We start from the raw sequence: 17,210 nt of genomic DNA on the forward strand, positions 1-17,210 counted from the left end.
TATTACAGGAAAACTTGAGTAGCTTCAGATTAGTGTTTTGGGAGGAGTTTTATATGACAACAAATGTGAACTCTGAAGACTTTTGTATTATAATTTAAAGTTGTCTGGGGACGAGAAAACACAACTTAAATATGTGTTAATGTAGTTTGTGTAATTTTTGGGGAAAAAAAGTGACATAATATTAATGTGTGACCACGATAGTGACATGATTTTGTTATTCGTGTGAATGTCGGTGAATGCATTAAATGAAGATGAGACAGTTGGGTTTTAAAAGACACATTCAGCTTCGGTTAGCTATAGAGATGTTATTGTTTATTAAGCAGGTGAGTGTATATTACAGTCCAACGTTACCGTGTTTACCAGCCCTTCAAACAGAACAACTAGAGCTTCCAAGTAGGAAGGTTTTGCAGCCGCACCATGTGGCTCTTCAGCACTGGCAGAACTAGCAGGGTTGAAAAAGTGGGGTGCAAATAAAAATCCCAGCTCGATAGAGATGATTGGATTCCTGAGCTCCGGCGCTGCTCCAGGTTCCCAGCTCTGGTGAGTCAGAGGCACAGTGGAGGTCTGTGCAGGTGGCACGGCTGCCGAGCCCGCCGGGCCTTTTCTGCCCGCTCTCCCCCCTTTTTCCACAGGTGCTTATTAGCACATATGAGCTCCCACATGTTCGTGGCCCGGCCACCGCCCGAGGGGGCAAAATCAGTCTTCGCCCGTAATCTTCACTGCCTGACCGGGCCCTCGCTCCCACTAACAGGGGGCACATGGCGGAGCGTTTAAGCAGCACAAGTATTAGCCGGCCGCTTTCTTTCTTTTTTTTTTCACAGATCCTCCCTGAACTGCTGAACCTTTAAAGCATCCTCCCCTTTATTTCCATACTGCCAGTTTAAGGTCACGATGAAAGCGGAGATATATGCAACACACACACACACTGCCGTTGCAAGTGTTCTGCTAACAGATATCAAACAGCTCGGGAGTTTGCCAGTTTAAATGTGTTGCACCTGGTCGGCTTGACAGAAACCCATTGTCATCTTAGCACCCCCCCTCAGTGTGAGATACATGTGAATGGCGGGCTGTATGTGAGGAAGGGAAGGGAGGCGTCCATGTTTGAAGTGGGCATATGGCCGCTGCATTTGCATTTAATGCCCTTCAGATTACTTGTTTTAACTGGTGCTAAACACCTCACTCTGTTGGGGCTAATTTGATGAGGTCATGCTGTGACCTTGTGACCTCTTTCCCTCCGTGTTCTTTAAGTGAAACCAGCTGATCTGGAGAGGGGTAGAGCAGCCGGAGAAGGAGGGGTCACTGTGTCATGACTGAGCTTCACAAGCTCATCTCTGTACTGTACCGAATGGAACCTTCCAGTCAAAACACTTTCAGGAAATAAAACAAGAAACATCTTATCAGTAGGTTTTCATTTTGTCTCTCAGCGTGGGTATATGTAAGTGCTGCTGAAGATGACCCGCCTGACCCCTATTAGGACTGTTATTTTCCTCCGCACAACTTAGCCTGCTCAAGTTTCACAACGATTATGGTGTTTTACGAGGCCGTTTACGGCAATCGCTGCTCGAATTGACATGTTTTATTGCTGAGTAATAGATTAATTCGCTCGACTTGCAATTTAAAATAGATTGCTGGAAAAGAAACGATGAGAGGGGGAAGTCACCCCAGTGAAATTTAGACCTCGCAGTTTTTTGGGGGTTTCTGAGACAGGGGGTGACAGAGGATTCCACAGTTATTGCAAAAACACTTCTGAAGCCCCGATGAGAGATTCTGGAATGGTCTCTGGAAATAACCACCACCAACATTTCTAAATGAAATTGGAACATTTGAGACCACATATGGGATCTGTCACTTCACCGCTGAGGCGGCGCCAACTAGTGGGTGTCCTAAAGTTTTTTTTTGGTTTTTTGGGGGGGACAGCAAGCCCAATCTTTAATCTTTATATTTTGTTAGATTCTTCTGAAACCTGTGCTCTCCACAAACACTCATACGTTTATTGCAAGAACAGTTCACTCACTCACTCAAGTGTCTCCAAAACCACCGAAAAACAAGTTTCATAGTCACGTACACCTAAGAAGTCGAGACTAATGCAAATGTTATCATTCCTTTAGAACTCAGAAGATAAAAATTATCACTTTAAAGAAGGCCATTAAGATACGGATTTGATTTTAAGTTACTGTGATTTCTATGACTAGGGTGGCTGCTTATAATTTCTTATCAAAGGTGCATCATTGTGCTGTGAACTCCATTTATTCACAGATAACATGCAAGCTCACACTGACTTTTATATCGATTCAGAGGCAATTTTGGCATGAACTCAAAGGGTTAGACTGAATTAGTGCAGCGATGTTCTGTCTTTAAAAATATATGTCTGCATCACAACAAAGAAAACTCCTTTGATTCATACTATTCTGATGTTGAAGCACTCTGGGTATACAGCACGCACGCAGACCCACTGCGGACATGAAAGGCCGAGCTCAGCAATAGTAAAAGCCTCTTCTGGAATGTTGAAGTGCTGATCCGGCTCAGTTCTATGGCTGCAGACTCAAGTGTTGTCCAGGCTCTAGAGAATAGTCCCGCATGGTCTGAGGGGCTACATTTTCCTAACCTCCAAGGCCACCGCCGCCCAGGCGCCTCAAGAGAGCCTCTTTCGTGTCAAAGGGGGAAAGCCATTCAACGGGAGAACGGCCCCTGGCTTTTGATCAGTTCACAAGTTACAGTTTTTCCGAGGCTCTTTTTTCATGCAAATAGGAAATCTTCAAACGGAAACGCATCTCTTTCGGATGTTCCTTAGTGCCGACGCTTCGAACATGGGAACGTTTCACAGCCAAGGACTCTGGGTCTGGGTAGTGAAAGGCACAATCTGGCCACAGGTGTACGCAGTCCCCTTCAAGAGCTCCGTCCTGACCCGATTCCACCCGGGCCGTAGCTTTGTATGCTCACAGACGACCACATTGACTCCCAATTAGAGGATTAAGATGGAGATTATCAGAAGCCATTTTCAAAACACCTAACATGGAGTGGTTTTCCCACAACAGCCGTATCAGTGCTCTGGCTCTGGCACACGATAACTTGATTGTTGTACATGGAACAGCTGCCTCTTCACTGCAAGTTCATGCAGTTCAGAACTTTTGTTTGAGTGAACTGTACATTCTCATTCACTCTGCTGCTCACATCGCCATAATCCCAAATAAAAAAGTTTATTCTGAGGTGTCAGCATGACAGGCTTTATTTGGGATGCTTTTCTGACCTCGCCACCCGTTGTGCAGGTACTAATGGAGTCACTGTTGAAACAAGTATGAATCCTGCGACAATCTGAAGCAGTGAAATCGACATTTTGACCATCTATAATGAAATAGTATGATTGATGTTTTGAGGTGCAGATCTAAGACCTTGTCACTCTCTTTGAGTAATTGACATTATAAAGAGCATCTATCAACCTTTACGGTACAAGTTAGCTGGTTCATGGTGCAATAATTTTTTTAAAAGTCTTATTTTTGCTGCATAGTTTTTCGGGGACAAACATCTATCTAAAGTCCTGTATTTCTTAAAACAATTTTATCCAATTTTAGGGCTAATAATAGTTATATTCTATCATTTATGTTCTTATTTACAGCGTTGAAAGTTGTCTCTTGACAAGGCATTAGATTTGATACACATCTGATATTGGGTTGGATGCTCAAGAAGGCAACGCTTCCATTCGAACAATGGATTAATAACATTTTTTTTTGTTGCTTGCAAATCTGTCTGATTCAGTTGTGATGGTTGGTCATGGCCTTTACAACCATGTGACACTATTATCTAAAACATTTCATGACATACTGTAGTCCTCATTGATGACAGTTCTTCATTCAAGTTTCTGTTTCTGTTAAACCATATCACACTGTCAAGTTTACAGCATTACATCTTTATAGCTATATAAAATGCAGAGGTGGGGAATATATATAGTAAATAGTTTTTGCGTCTTCTTCTATTCAACTATATGTCGCCACAGTAAATAATCAATAATAATCCTGCAGTGTGTGGCAGAGATGCCGTAAAGCGGCTACTAGACTTATTAAACACAACAACAACTTACCACTGGTTCCATGCTTTTATTTTAAAAACGCCTTGTTCTACTTCCTCCAAAAGTTATTTCCCCCATTCTTAACTGATGAACTGGCCGTCGCCTGGGCTCTGGTTTCTGTCCTTGTTGCGCATGTTGTGTTTTTATTTAATTTATTTATGTATTTTGACCTAAAAATACAGCTTAGCGAACACAGCCAATACTTTTCGTTACTTTTGTAATGCACCATTCAGCCAGTGTACAAAAGCTCGGTGGCGCTTTCTCACTCTCCCCAAAGTATGTTTTTGTTGGTTTATTTTACTTCTGCAGGCAACATTTGACCGTACCTCTCGTGAAATGTCTGCTTTCAGCCATCTGTTATTTATGGACGTCACATTTTAATACCACACTACACCGAATGAAGTCGCAGCTTCTTAAAATGTCTTGATCTGGAACAAAGACCCCGACGAGCCGAAATATGAGGGTGGGGGCGAACCAAACTCTCGTCAAGGTCATGTTCCAATGGAAAGCAGCAACAAAGCGGCGGCTAATCCCCCCCCCTCGCTCCCCCTCCACCCTCTTCTGACCCCGTCCCGTGGCTTCTAGGACTCGGCGGTGAGAGAACGAGGGGCCCGACTGGTAGGAAGTGCTTTTGCTGGTGGATTATCTGCCAATTAGCAGCAATTCTGCCGGACAGCATTAATGTAATGTTCAATATTTTCTAATGCCATTTAATTTCTGCTGCTCTCTTCTCCCCTTCTTCTCTGTGACCTAATCAAGATAGCTAACACCCTCTTTTGGCTTTTCTCATTTAAAATAAAAGAGTTGGGGTTTAATTTGGCATTACGGAGCGGAGAACACGCCTTGCCAGCAAAGCATTTGTTAACAAGAGGGGGGAGAGAGGGAGGCAGAGGGGAGAAAATCATTTTATGGCAGATACTGTGAAGGACTTGTTTGAACGGGCCGCAAGCTTTAGTGTCCTGCTACATTAGCGGGGAAGTCATCTTTGTGCTGGAGGAACGTGTTGCCTTGCTATTGTGCCCCCTATGGTGGAAGGGTTTGCTGGGTTTGGATTAGAAGACTCCATTACATTACCCTAATAACTGGATAAAGCCGCCTCATCCAGTGCAACTGATCCTCGAGTATTAGCGCTCATGGCTGGTTACAGCAGAAGATCTGCAGACAGTCGATTTTTGTCGTTCTCTAAAGCAGCCACCATATTGAGAAAACAAGACCCGAGCGTGCAACTTTCATCTCGCTGCAAATGTGTTATTTACAAAAGAATTCTCACAGTCACTTCCCAGTGATTTAGAGCCGCGCGGCAATAAACAAACTCAACAAACCTCCCTGCAACGGAGAAGTGGTAATCTTCAGTCTGCAACGGGGGAATTTCCGCAGAGGTGAATTTTATCGCCATGAAAAATGTTTTAAACGTACAGATAATTGACTCTGTACTATCCCTAAAAGTAGCGAATCATTATAGGGCTCGGCGCTGCTGTGGCAGACTGTAATTAGATGTGCGGTGCAGGTTGCAGGGCATGTCAGAGGCTGCGCTACCAGACGTATCGTTTTGTGTGATCTGTTTTTCAAATAGCCTCATTGACTTTATGTAAGCAGCGCGAGCTGCATCCAGGCAGCCCACACAGGCGCAGCAGAAGAAAGACGCAGAACAGATTAAAAAGGATGAAGGGAAACAGGAAAGATTTTACTTTAATTCAACATTTAAATGCAAAATTTTTCGCAATTTTAGATCAAAGTGAATTGATGGACCTTCATTACAACGTTTGAGCGTAGGGAAAAAAAAAACGCGTCGGCATGAGAACGTGTCCGAGGCGCGAACAGATTCCATATAAAGCCCAGCTTTCTTTGATGTTAACTGTCCAGACCAATTAGGCCCGGGGACATGGGAGTCCTGCCGCTTTCATGGATTCAGGTCTGACGCCGTGTGTCCCGCCACTGCCTGAAATTAACTCTAAATGAAATCACATTTAAATTACCAAACTATTTTATTAGCAGCAGAATTGGCAGCGCTGAGGAATTAGCCACTGCGGGCAGGATTGTGACGAATCCAAACATGCGTTAGCTTGAATTTTAAACATAGCTGTTACGTACCGATGGAGCAATTGAAAGCATAAGCGAATGACTTAAATCTTCAGCTGGGTCCGGCGGCGTGTGGGCGGAGCTCAGGTGAGGCCAGAGGCCGGCGGTCATTAGCGATCCAGCTTCCCTTCACCGCGTTAATATGGGGTCAGACTCTGGACTCAGATCCACAACCGCAGCTGCCACTAACACTGTCTGCACGGTTGCTGTTTTCACTGGTGGAGTGAAAACAATCCCTCCGCTGTTCCCCCGGCCTGCCGGGCCGACCTTGCCCTTGGGCCATGCCACCCCAGCTGTTGCCACTCTGCAGCCAAGGGAACTGCCCCGCCGCCGCACTCTGCTCCCGTCTCCCTGGGACTTCTCTCTTTGCTGTGGGCCCTTCCTGCAGGTGTGGCAGGGTCCTGCTCTTCCAGGCCCAGGACTCGCCTCCTCCCCGGTCCTGTGGGTTTGAATCAGGGCCTCCAAATGCCTTTTAGATCCCTAATCCTAAACACTTAAGCCCTTCCTGATGGGTTCAGCTCCAGGTCCCGGCGATTTAACCAATCCAAATAGTGGGAGCACAGAGGGGTCGAGTTCGACTGGGATGCCTTTTGGCCTTTTTTCCCGCCCTTTTTTAAATCCGTGTGTTGAACTCTAACATTAAATAAAAATCCTTTTAAGGTTGGCAACTATAATGTTTTTGTAGCTGCCATGTCGAGGAATGTTTTCAGGTCAGGTGTGGGGCTTCCAGTCAAGCTCGCGCAAAAATGTCTTTAAAGCATGCAAGGAATGTTAAAAACCTTCTATTACGACTCCATTTATGTGCTAAATTCAATATTTGATAACCAATTGAGACTATATTATTATGATTATCATGCTTTACACCGCTCACTCAGTTGTTTTTTTGCATTGGTGCTAATAGCATAAACATAGTCCTTGCGCAAGCGTGATTCTTTTTCTTTGCTGCTTGAATTGCAATGAAACAAATGAATGAAAATTCTTCTAGCAGATTGATTGTGCATAACAATTTGCAAACCCACCAGTGAATATTTTACCATTAGCTGAGATAGAACTGGCTCTGTTTTGAAGCCTTAAACGCGTCAAAGATCGATGTGACCCACGCAGAGGTCACGGCTCGCCGTCACCGGAGTACAGTGCTTTGTGTATTCCTCGAGTCGACGTGTTGGTTTGGTCCCATCTTGCGATCGCTGTGAAAGTAAACACGGCTGTCGGGACCTCCACCTGTTTCAGGGGCGCTTGAGAAATGGACTTTTCCTGAAAAGTCTTTGACCTTTGACCCCAGCGTGCAAGGAAAGTGGCTGCCAGCAGGCAAATGCCCTCCTGTGTGGCCGACTGCCATTTAACCTCATAATTGTTACAAGGCAGCTCCTCGCCGTCCTGAAAACTTGCTTTCCGGAAATCGCTCTTAAACAATCAAATAAAGGCACATGCGGGGGAACCGACCTGCCCCGGGGCGTCCCCGAAACCGACCCGGTGAGGGAGCGATCGCGCCTTCTGGACCCGACACCTTTTGGAGATCTGTGTGTTTAATTGTCAAAGCAGAGAAAAGTGGAGAGCTAAGAGGCGAGGACTTTCTTTGAGCAGTTAAGATCGCTCTTCATTTTTGTTGAGAGTGGAATCCCGGCCGTCCCCGGCCTGAGCTGGAGATACAGTATCCACTTTACCTTTATCATGCAGCACTCCAGCACATCAGGCTCTCTCTGTGCTTGGCTGCACTTGGTTATTTTTTCCATCCCTGCACATTGGCTGGCCGCTCACCTCCACACCAGGGTTTAGTGTGTTTCCTCGCTGCCTGCCTGATAGCAGGGCGCTGGTGATTGCTTCCCGGGATCAGAGCAGCATGCAGCACGAGCGGGCGGCTCAGCGTACCACACATGCAGCAGGATCAAAGGTCATTGTTGGAAGCCTGGGATTATGAGGGAGGTAAAATTATATATATATATATATATATATATATATATATATTTGGGATCCTTTGTTTTCGATCACCCTATATGACCTCCTCTCTCACGCCGCCTCTCAAGCTGACACTCAGGTGGGAGTCTTCAAGTGGAGGGTAATGCACGGGGGACGACTGGACTTTGAGCTGTGAGACTCCAAGGCCGGCGTGTGGGAAACGTGTCCTGGGTGTGACGGAAATAATGGCACAATCGCAGAGAGCTCTTGAGTGACGCGTCGACTGAGGTCACTTCTATTTATCACAGACATTAATGGCTTCCCTCACTTGGCCTCATTGGAATTCAACAAGCCACCAGCATTGTTTGGTGCTAATGTTAAAATTTGTCAACAAATAAAGGGAGTACACAGCCGGAGTGTGTCATCGACTCAGTCTGCTAATTTCAAGGTTGTTGTAATAAACGTCATGCTGGTTTTCAACTATTGTCAGGACCCCCGACATCAAACACAAAAAGTCTCTTGTAATTATGAACTCCAAAATAAATTAAGCTGTGCGTCACACCATGTCTCTGGGGCATATTTGGTTTTATTTTTTTCTAAAATGGGCCTCAGAATGATTCACAAAGAATTAGCTCGACTGTGATGTGTTCAGGATTAATTATTAATATTCTCCTTAAACAACAAATGAGAGCTGTTTCATAAGAAGTGTATTTATGTTAACAAGCTATTAGCAGTAACAAAAGCCAAAATGAGTCATTCATGAGCGATTCCACACTCGGGAGATCAGAGGTTGATTATTGTGTTCATTGAGAAACTTCATATATTAGCAAGAAACTCTTAGATCTAGATTTGATCACTTAGTTATTATTATTGCTGAAATGATATTGTTGTATTTAAAAGGTAGCAACACAAGTTTTCACTAGAATGTGCATGTGAATGTGGCCAAAAGAAAACAATCAATTCAATAATAAAAAAAATATATATATTGGAAAAATAAAATTAATAAAAGAAAATAAAAGAATAAACATTAACGTGTACTATAGAAACAAGTATATTACATTTACAAATAAAAACAAATTTGGGTAAATTAATGTATTTAGACAGTGTGACCTAAATAAAGTATAGTAATATTTAAAAGTGTTGAAACAGAAAATGATGAATATGATTTATATTAAAAAAAAAAAAAAAACAATTAATAAGATACACAGGTTCATATGCACCTGGAAATTCTTCAGGAAAAAAAAAAGTTTTGTCGCTCCTTTGAGATATTATGTATGCCATAAATCTTAAAAACAATGTCGGTAGGCAATGTACAGATTTGCTTTTCTCATATATACATGCAGTTGTTGAACTTATAAGTCAAATTTTAAGTACTATTCTGACAATAGTAACAGTTTGAAACGTGTCCTGTTGGAGACTTCTGCTCTGATTTACTTCCTGCTTCACACCTGAGCAAAGAATGTTAATACTGAAGAAAACAAACACATTTACATGATGATGCTCGGATGAATGCTTGAAGTCATTTGTAGATGAGTATGATGAAAACATCCACATCAAACCAGTGAATGACCGACATTATGATGAAATCATAAAGAAACGTTCACTAAAGACCATCAATTCTACTCATGGTGAAAAGTCATTCTGTTATCAAGAGGTGAAATGACTGTGTTAGCATGACAAAAGTTTTAAAACTGAGTTGAGATTAAGCATAAAATTTTAAGGTGGGTCATAAACGTGCCACTCTGATTTACAATTCACTTTCCTGAGTCTTCGACTTGAAAAAGAAAGCACATATGTCAAATCAGTTTCCTCAGCGAGCGTCCCGCCTCCCTCACCGTCTATTATACTCACATGACACTACAGGTGCCACTCACAGTTTGTGCTTCCAGACAATAAAAACAAGATCAAAAACAGAAGATGATGTCAGAGATGTGTCAGAAAAATACTGCCAGGGGGAGGCATGAATGGAATAAAAGTACTGAATTAAAATAATGGCCAAGTCAGCTTGAAATTTGGAAATACTCTAGGAGCTAAAACACATTTTAATATATGTGTCGTTTTTAAATTTGCACTGAAAATGCATTTTATATTGGCAAAAATGAAAAAGAGCACAAAGTCCATCCATTTAAAATCTTTCTGAAATGAAAATATATTTTGTGATGTATGAAAATTGAAGGGATTGCATTGATTTCAAGTAAAGAATGGACCCTTTTATAACTGGAATCCCAACAAACACGAAAGAAAATGCAATAAATGGGTTGAAATAATGAAGTTAATTTAAAGCCTAAGATCGGTGTGTGAGGAATAGATGCTGAGTTCACATCATAATTCAGGCTATTGCACTGACCCGGCCCGGCAGCAGAGTTCTGGTCCGGCTGTTTGCTCTCGACACCAGCATGCTGATTGGGTGATTTTCTGATATGACATTCCAATGCTTTGGTTTTTTTTGAGCCTTGAAAGCATTCATTACCTGCTGAGAAATGAGACAAAAGGTCAGCAGCGGCAGGGTGGAGCCCCGAGCGCAGGAGGAGGTGGGGTGTACAACCCAAGTGGGGATTAAGTTATCTCTTATATCTCTTACTTACCATCAATCCACACGTCTCCATCAGAAATGTCTTGTTTAAACTGCGAAGCAAATGTTTGACTTGATTTAAAATTCATTGTTCAGTATTACATGGGCGGCTGAGGTGCGCCCCGAGACTGCAGGGGTACAGTGTGTTTGATTCCCACACAGAAATTGCAGACTCCAGTTGTTGTCCTCCGCTCCATCCTGCCATTTACAAATGGCATCAAAATATTTGACATCCCATAATGGAATGGCACCCCGAGTTGCTGCAGTAGCTGCTGTTGACTCAGGAGCCCCAAGAAAAATAAATCTATTGATGTAAATGAACTCTGAGTGAACCGGCGAGATCCTCTCTGGCTCCTTAATTTGAATTAGATCTCAATAAAACTGGGGAATGTGAAACAATTATGAGCTCAGGTTGAAAGCTGTGAGAATCTGAGAGGTCATTTGCAGACAATCACACAGAATATTAGAGGAATTACAAGAGCTTTGCATCCAAAACATCAGTGAGCGCACACACACACAGAGGCGCCTCAATTTGTCGGCAGAAATTGAAAGAGCTCAAGAAAATAATGTTGCTGTTCATGTTCTTCAAAGACCCACACACACACACGCACATGCACACACGCAGTCTTTACAATTTCTTTAATTTACTGGGCACATTTCCTGCTACTATACATCAATATTAATGGGGGTTCAGAGGGGTCAAGTTCCTAAAAGAATACACCAGTTGCTAATGTGTCTGCTTTAGCACAAACTTTAGAATTAACAGTGAATCTAGATATTTTTCAAATTATTTTGTCTATAGTTAAAAATAAAACAATTATATTGTTCATTATAATAATGATTGAGCACCAAACAAAAAAGTCAACAATAAAAAAAAAAAATAATGATAGTAATAGTAATAAGGTTTTGTTCAGGAAAAAAAGGTATTGAGCAGCATGAACATAAAAATGAAACATGTTTTGTAATTAAATATACAGCTTTAGGAGATAAATAGAACTCACTTTTGGTTGTTATTTTAATACAGAGAAAACTATTTAAAGCAATAAACAAAATAGTGATTACAGCGTTTATTCGCGAGTTTTATTTGGGACATAATCAAAGTGTGTGTTTTTACAAAGCCTCTTTATCTCTGGACGCGCAGTGAAAGAGAAAAACTCCTTTTTCACCCCCATCTACTCAATTTAAACGATTTAAAACGTGCAATTGAGTTTAAACTCCTGTAACGAGGATGGAAATCAAGTGCAGGAATGAGCTCCTCTCTCTGGCCCTCGGTGGGGGTCTCCTGAAAACTCAGACACTGAATTAGCTGGAGAAATATTTGAATTGGAATGAAACAAATGAGAAGCAGATAGTGATCTGCGGTAAACTTGGCAGACAATTTCCTCTCCTCACCCGCTCCCAGCGCCTCAGACTGGGGGAGAACGGAGCACCCACCGGCAGCCCCGCTGAGGCCCGCTGGGAGAAGCTCGGCGGGTCTCACACGCCATCTAGTGGCCGCTGCCGGTCTGGGCGAGGAGGATGAGATGGAGGGATGGATGGAGCGTTTGATGTCTTCTTGAAGGATCATTTGAAGAAATTATTAAAAGGAAACTGTTGCAAGTTTTCATTTCAGGCAAAATACTGTGTTGCGTAGATGAAAGCATGGAACTAGAACAATACAGAAGAAGACAATTGTTGGGGAAAAATATGTGCGAACTGAGAAATAAAAAATTAAATAAAAAAGAAATAAACACTGACAATAATAATAATAATAATAATAATAATAATAATAAGGGGAAATCATCGTTGGAAATACAACAATAAGAACTTGAATTAAAGTTTAAAAATATATATATCTAATCCTAAAAAGATACAAATACAAAACTATTGTCATGAGAGCAACAACAACAAAAAAAAAAAAGAACAACAACTTGCTACTTATGTGACAACATTTGAAAAAGGAGGGAAAAAGAAGAGTTGAAAGCTGTTGGGAATGAAAGTCAATCCTTCTCAATAAGAAGACAATAGAAGGCAGACAGTTTAAAATGCCATAGAAAAGTCACGATTATAAAATGGAAAAGACAATGGACAAAATGAATCCACCAAAACTAAAGCTTCACAAGTTAACAAATGTCTCTTTAAAAAAGTACAACAAAAACACTCAGAGGAAAAAAATGAAAAAAGAAAGATGGAAAAATACAGGGAAACCTTCATCTCAGACCACAGAAAACAAAAAGAAACAGAACGTTAAAAAAAAAAAAAAACATTTTTAAAAAGTAGGCATGGAGTATCAACAACAGAAAAAAGGTTGGCGTTTGAAAAAAAAGTGTAATTTTGACACAAGAATTTATTTTTCTGTATCTGAAAATAAAGCAATGTGCAATGAACAGACATCACATAGCAAATTATCCCTTTTTCGTCCCAGAACACCTGTGTAGATGCTCCAAATTGATCAGTCAACACAAACAGTAGGAAATACTTTCAGCATTTCATAGTAAAAAGATGACAAAATAAGACGGCCATGACATCATGCAATAGCTGTAATATATTAATGTATTCTCAAACGCTTCACTTTAAGCAGTAATGTGTTGGACTCTGCAGAGACTGGGAGCTAATGAGTGTAAAATGAAAATAAAATAGATAATTTAATCTCTCTCTGCTCCCCTGCAACAGTCGTGGAGGTGTAAATTGAATGTGATTAAGCAGAGCCAGGGTGCGGGGGGTTCTCAAGGTGTCGAGACCCAGACCCGGATCACGTTACACAGATATGAAGCTGTAAGAATGTGTGAAAGCGGTGCCCTCTGCATCCCCTCCTCTCACAAAACTATTATCCAATTGAAAGCTGATCTCCCATCGTGAGCCTCTCTCCAGAATAAATGCGCCAAAATTGAGCTCAGGTCTCTGAAGTGCGGCGCTTCACAGATGGGACCGTTTTATTCACTTCTGGTGGCAATTTACAAACATGCAAAAGTGAGAGCTCTCCAGTCCAACCTGCGAGCCAGACGTGGAGTTCCACCTGTCTCCTGAGCGGCTCCACCGGCTCACAGAGGGAGAAGAATGGAGCCGTCAAACAATGTGTGTTAACAATAGCAGCGAACCTGTCATACGGAGAGGGAAGACTCTGCTAATGTATTGTGACTTCTGCTGTCAGCAGTTCAGCTATATGTCCTCTCACTCAGCAAACCTCCTCACATCAGTGCAGACTTTCCTCTGCAGCTATGAAACCAGGAGCCTGAGAAGATCTCCACGCTAGTACACCGTTACATGTTTACATCAAGGACCACAGACATTTAGTCAAGTGGTGTCATACAGCTTAAGTAGCTCACGTGTGTTTGAATCACAGATATTCATTCAAATGAACTAATTATCGTTTACCGTGGCGGTTTTCTTCTTCGACACCTTTGGTGCGCAACCCAATCAACACCTCCATGTAGGATCGCGAAGGTGCTCTTTCACGAGTGAACCACTTCGCAGGTTTGCATGGAGGAAGTGATCCAGCACTTTTGCAAAAATATTGTTTGTCAATCGTGGTGTTCCTCAGGGATCTATTCCTGCCTGTATTTGATTGACTTTTTTTCTTTAAATGCCCAAAAAGCGGAAGCATGAGTTGCAGGTGAGCGGGCTTCACTCCTCACCTTGCAAAACAAATTGATCTTCGCATTGTCAACAACACAAGGTGAACCAGAAGCCAAGACATAAGTCCAACAATGGCCAATCAAGGCGACACAACACAGCAACAACTAATAGCAGTAGAGGTAAAAAACAAGTTGTAGGTGGTGGTGTTCATGTGGTAAATATAGTAGCGTTGCAGTAGAAGTAGCTGATGATAGAAGTATTTCAAAAAGGTCATAGAACTAATGATAAAGAACAGGCGAAGAAGCAAGCTCACAATATAGTAATACAGTGTTTCTCAAACAGTGGGGTGATGTCGGGGGGGGCACATGTGACCTCGGGGAAAATACTTATTTGCCGTACTACATTGTTACGCAGAGGTGTATTTATAATCATTTCATGGGCAAATGATACTATAGAGGCGGCGGAGAGTTGGAGGGTGGGCATGAAATGTTTACTTCTTCCTGTGGGGGGCAGAAACAGAAAATGATTGAAAAGCACTATAGTAATGGCACACAAGGTCAACTTTCACTTTCCACTGCCGCTTTCCTGCTCCCTTCTAGAATGACATATAGAGTTTTGGTGTCTGCTTTGCTTCCAGAGTCAAGAGATCAAAGTCAACTGGACTGGCAGCCATGTTTTACAGGCAAAGAGTCTCTCTTCAGGTTATCACCTGGATGTACAATGTAGTCCCAGGGTCGACAGCTGAGGCGCTTCTGTCGCGTGCATAACTATCAGTTCCCCTCTCGCACCGATGTTGCTGAGCTAGCACTTCATCAGTCTCACCTCATTCAGTGGTTTCATACCTCACTTGTGGAGGTATGAAACCAATTTACCAAAGTAGCTGAGGTGCAAATAAACAAGGCGTTAGAGGACTCGCTGACTCGGCGCGTCTATTTTTATTAATCCCACACCGCGTCATCCTGCAGGTCCCTGAGTAGGAAGTCTAAATGAGGTCTAATAGGCTTCAAATCAAGCACTAATTAAAACTGCATTAACCTTAATGAATCAGAAAAATGGAGACCCCAATTTACTGGAGTTGTGTTTATACAAGGGCTTGTTTCAATAATACATGACGCAAGCGGCGATGCGGGATGAGCTGGTCCCGTTAATGTGAACCTGCTGCGCCGGCGCCGCCTGTTTGGACATTACACGCCTTGTTAGAGGTTCACTTGAGCAGCGTTCAGGGGTGTTTCGCGCCGGCGAAGGAGGCGCCGCCACATGGCGCACATCAGTGTCACAGGTGTTCATAATTGTCTGTCTAATTGCTTCATTATTGGCGAGGCGGCCAGGGCCCGTCTGCCACATCTGGATTTTTGGGAAGCCCCAGTCCGGCGCTGATGAGAAGCCTCTCTTGAGTTTTTAACATGTATCTGCTTGTAGCCGTGATTTCCCAGAAGCACGTCATTTATTTGCGCGCTGAATCCGACTCAAACGCCTCTAATGGAAATTCCCAATGGGGGGAGAAGGGGAGGGAGGGGGGGAAGCTGCTGGCAATTTTGTTGACGGAGATTTTAGTTGAACAAAAAGAAAAATGACGGAGGAAGCGCCCACTTCTCAAGTGAGGTCTTTCTGAGGGACACTTTTGGAAGGCAACTTCTTCTTCTGAATAAAGCTGGTCTTCCAAAGGGGGCACTGTGAGTCCTGACATAGACCAGAGAGTCCTCACGGAGCAGGACGTACTTTTGTTTTGTTTTGTCTTTTCAGCTGCTTCCATGTTCGATCGATGGAGCTGCATTGACAAGGAGGTGGGTGGGGCCTGTGTTCCCAGCAGGTTGTTGTGTATCCATGCTCCTGTCAAGCCCGGGCCTGTGCGCGCCAATTAATTCCCCGCCATATGGATTTCAACTGTGGCTTTTGGCAGATGTTTGTCCAACCCTCCACACAAGTCGGCACTGCGGGAGTTCCCCGGGATCTTGTGGGAGTTTTAGGCGATTCCTGTCAGATTTGCATTATCACTCTTCATCAGGTGGATTGTTTCTGGGCCCCAGGAGGTGAAATTAGCCGGTGTGTTATTGCAGCGGGTTCTCAGGGGGGCTCCTAAGCGACTTGTTCATTGGAAAATAAAAATGAAGACGAGTAAAGCGCTGACGTTGTGATGTCAAATATGTGGGCAGCTCATATGGATGCGCGGCTTCGGTGGAGATCGATCCACGTATGAGTCCTCAGAAGACCGACGCTTGTCTCATGGGATGTCAATGACAGAAAAACGACTTGTTGTACAGCATCACGCCACAGACCTTCAGATCACACAACTACTTAGTAAGAGCACGGAGCAAATAATTCCTTCCAGACCAGTGTAATGTTCGCAAGCTGTAAATTATTGGACGCACTTATAAGACCCCAAAGTCACATTCCAGTATGGCTGCTGAGCGAGTGACGGTGTATTGTTGTCTGAGTGGCCCGCTGCGCCCTTGTTCGTCCAGCATGGCTGCCAGGACCAAAGTGGGGAGCAGATGAAATGCTTTTGGAGTGAGGAGCATAAGAGCTAACACAACTTTTAAAAGCATTATTCTGTGAGGAGGCTAGTGTCAGTATGAGCAGTGGAAAATACGTTTACATGTTCATGTTTCAGCCTGTTTTTTGTTGTGTCGGTAAAGAGACCTGTTTAGATTCAAACAGGAAATTGGAAATTTGGTTGACTGTCACGGTGCTGATCCTCATTCAATTAAAAGTAGAGTAGTATGGGAGAGTAGCATGTAGCAATGTACCAGAGAATGAACTTCTGCAGTGGTTAGCTAAATACAGTTTATCAGTTTGTCATATTGAACCCAATAGGATGGAGCAGTAAAATACAGCTATTTGGGTACAAAGAACAACACTTAGTTTAGAGTAGTTTACTGTAATGTACTGCAATAAAGTACAGTACAGAGTCCTGCTGTGTGGTGCAATATAGCAGAGTATAGAATCGTATGGTATAAGTATAGTATAGTATAGTATAGTGTGGTACAGTGCAGCGCAGTATTGCACAGACGAGCATTAAATACTATAGTGTAGTAAAACATCATT

Source organism: Synchiropus splendidus, chromosome 9 (genome assembly GCF_027744825.2).
Source record: "Synchiropus splendidus isolate RoL2022-P1 chromosome 9, RoL_Sspl_1.0, whole genome shotgun sequence".
Lineage (NCBI taxonomy): Eukaryota > Metazoa > Chordata > Actinopteri > Syngnathiformes > Callionymidae > Synchiropus > Synchiropus splendidus.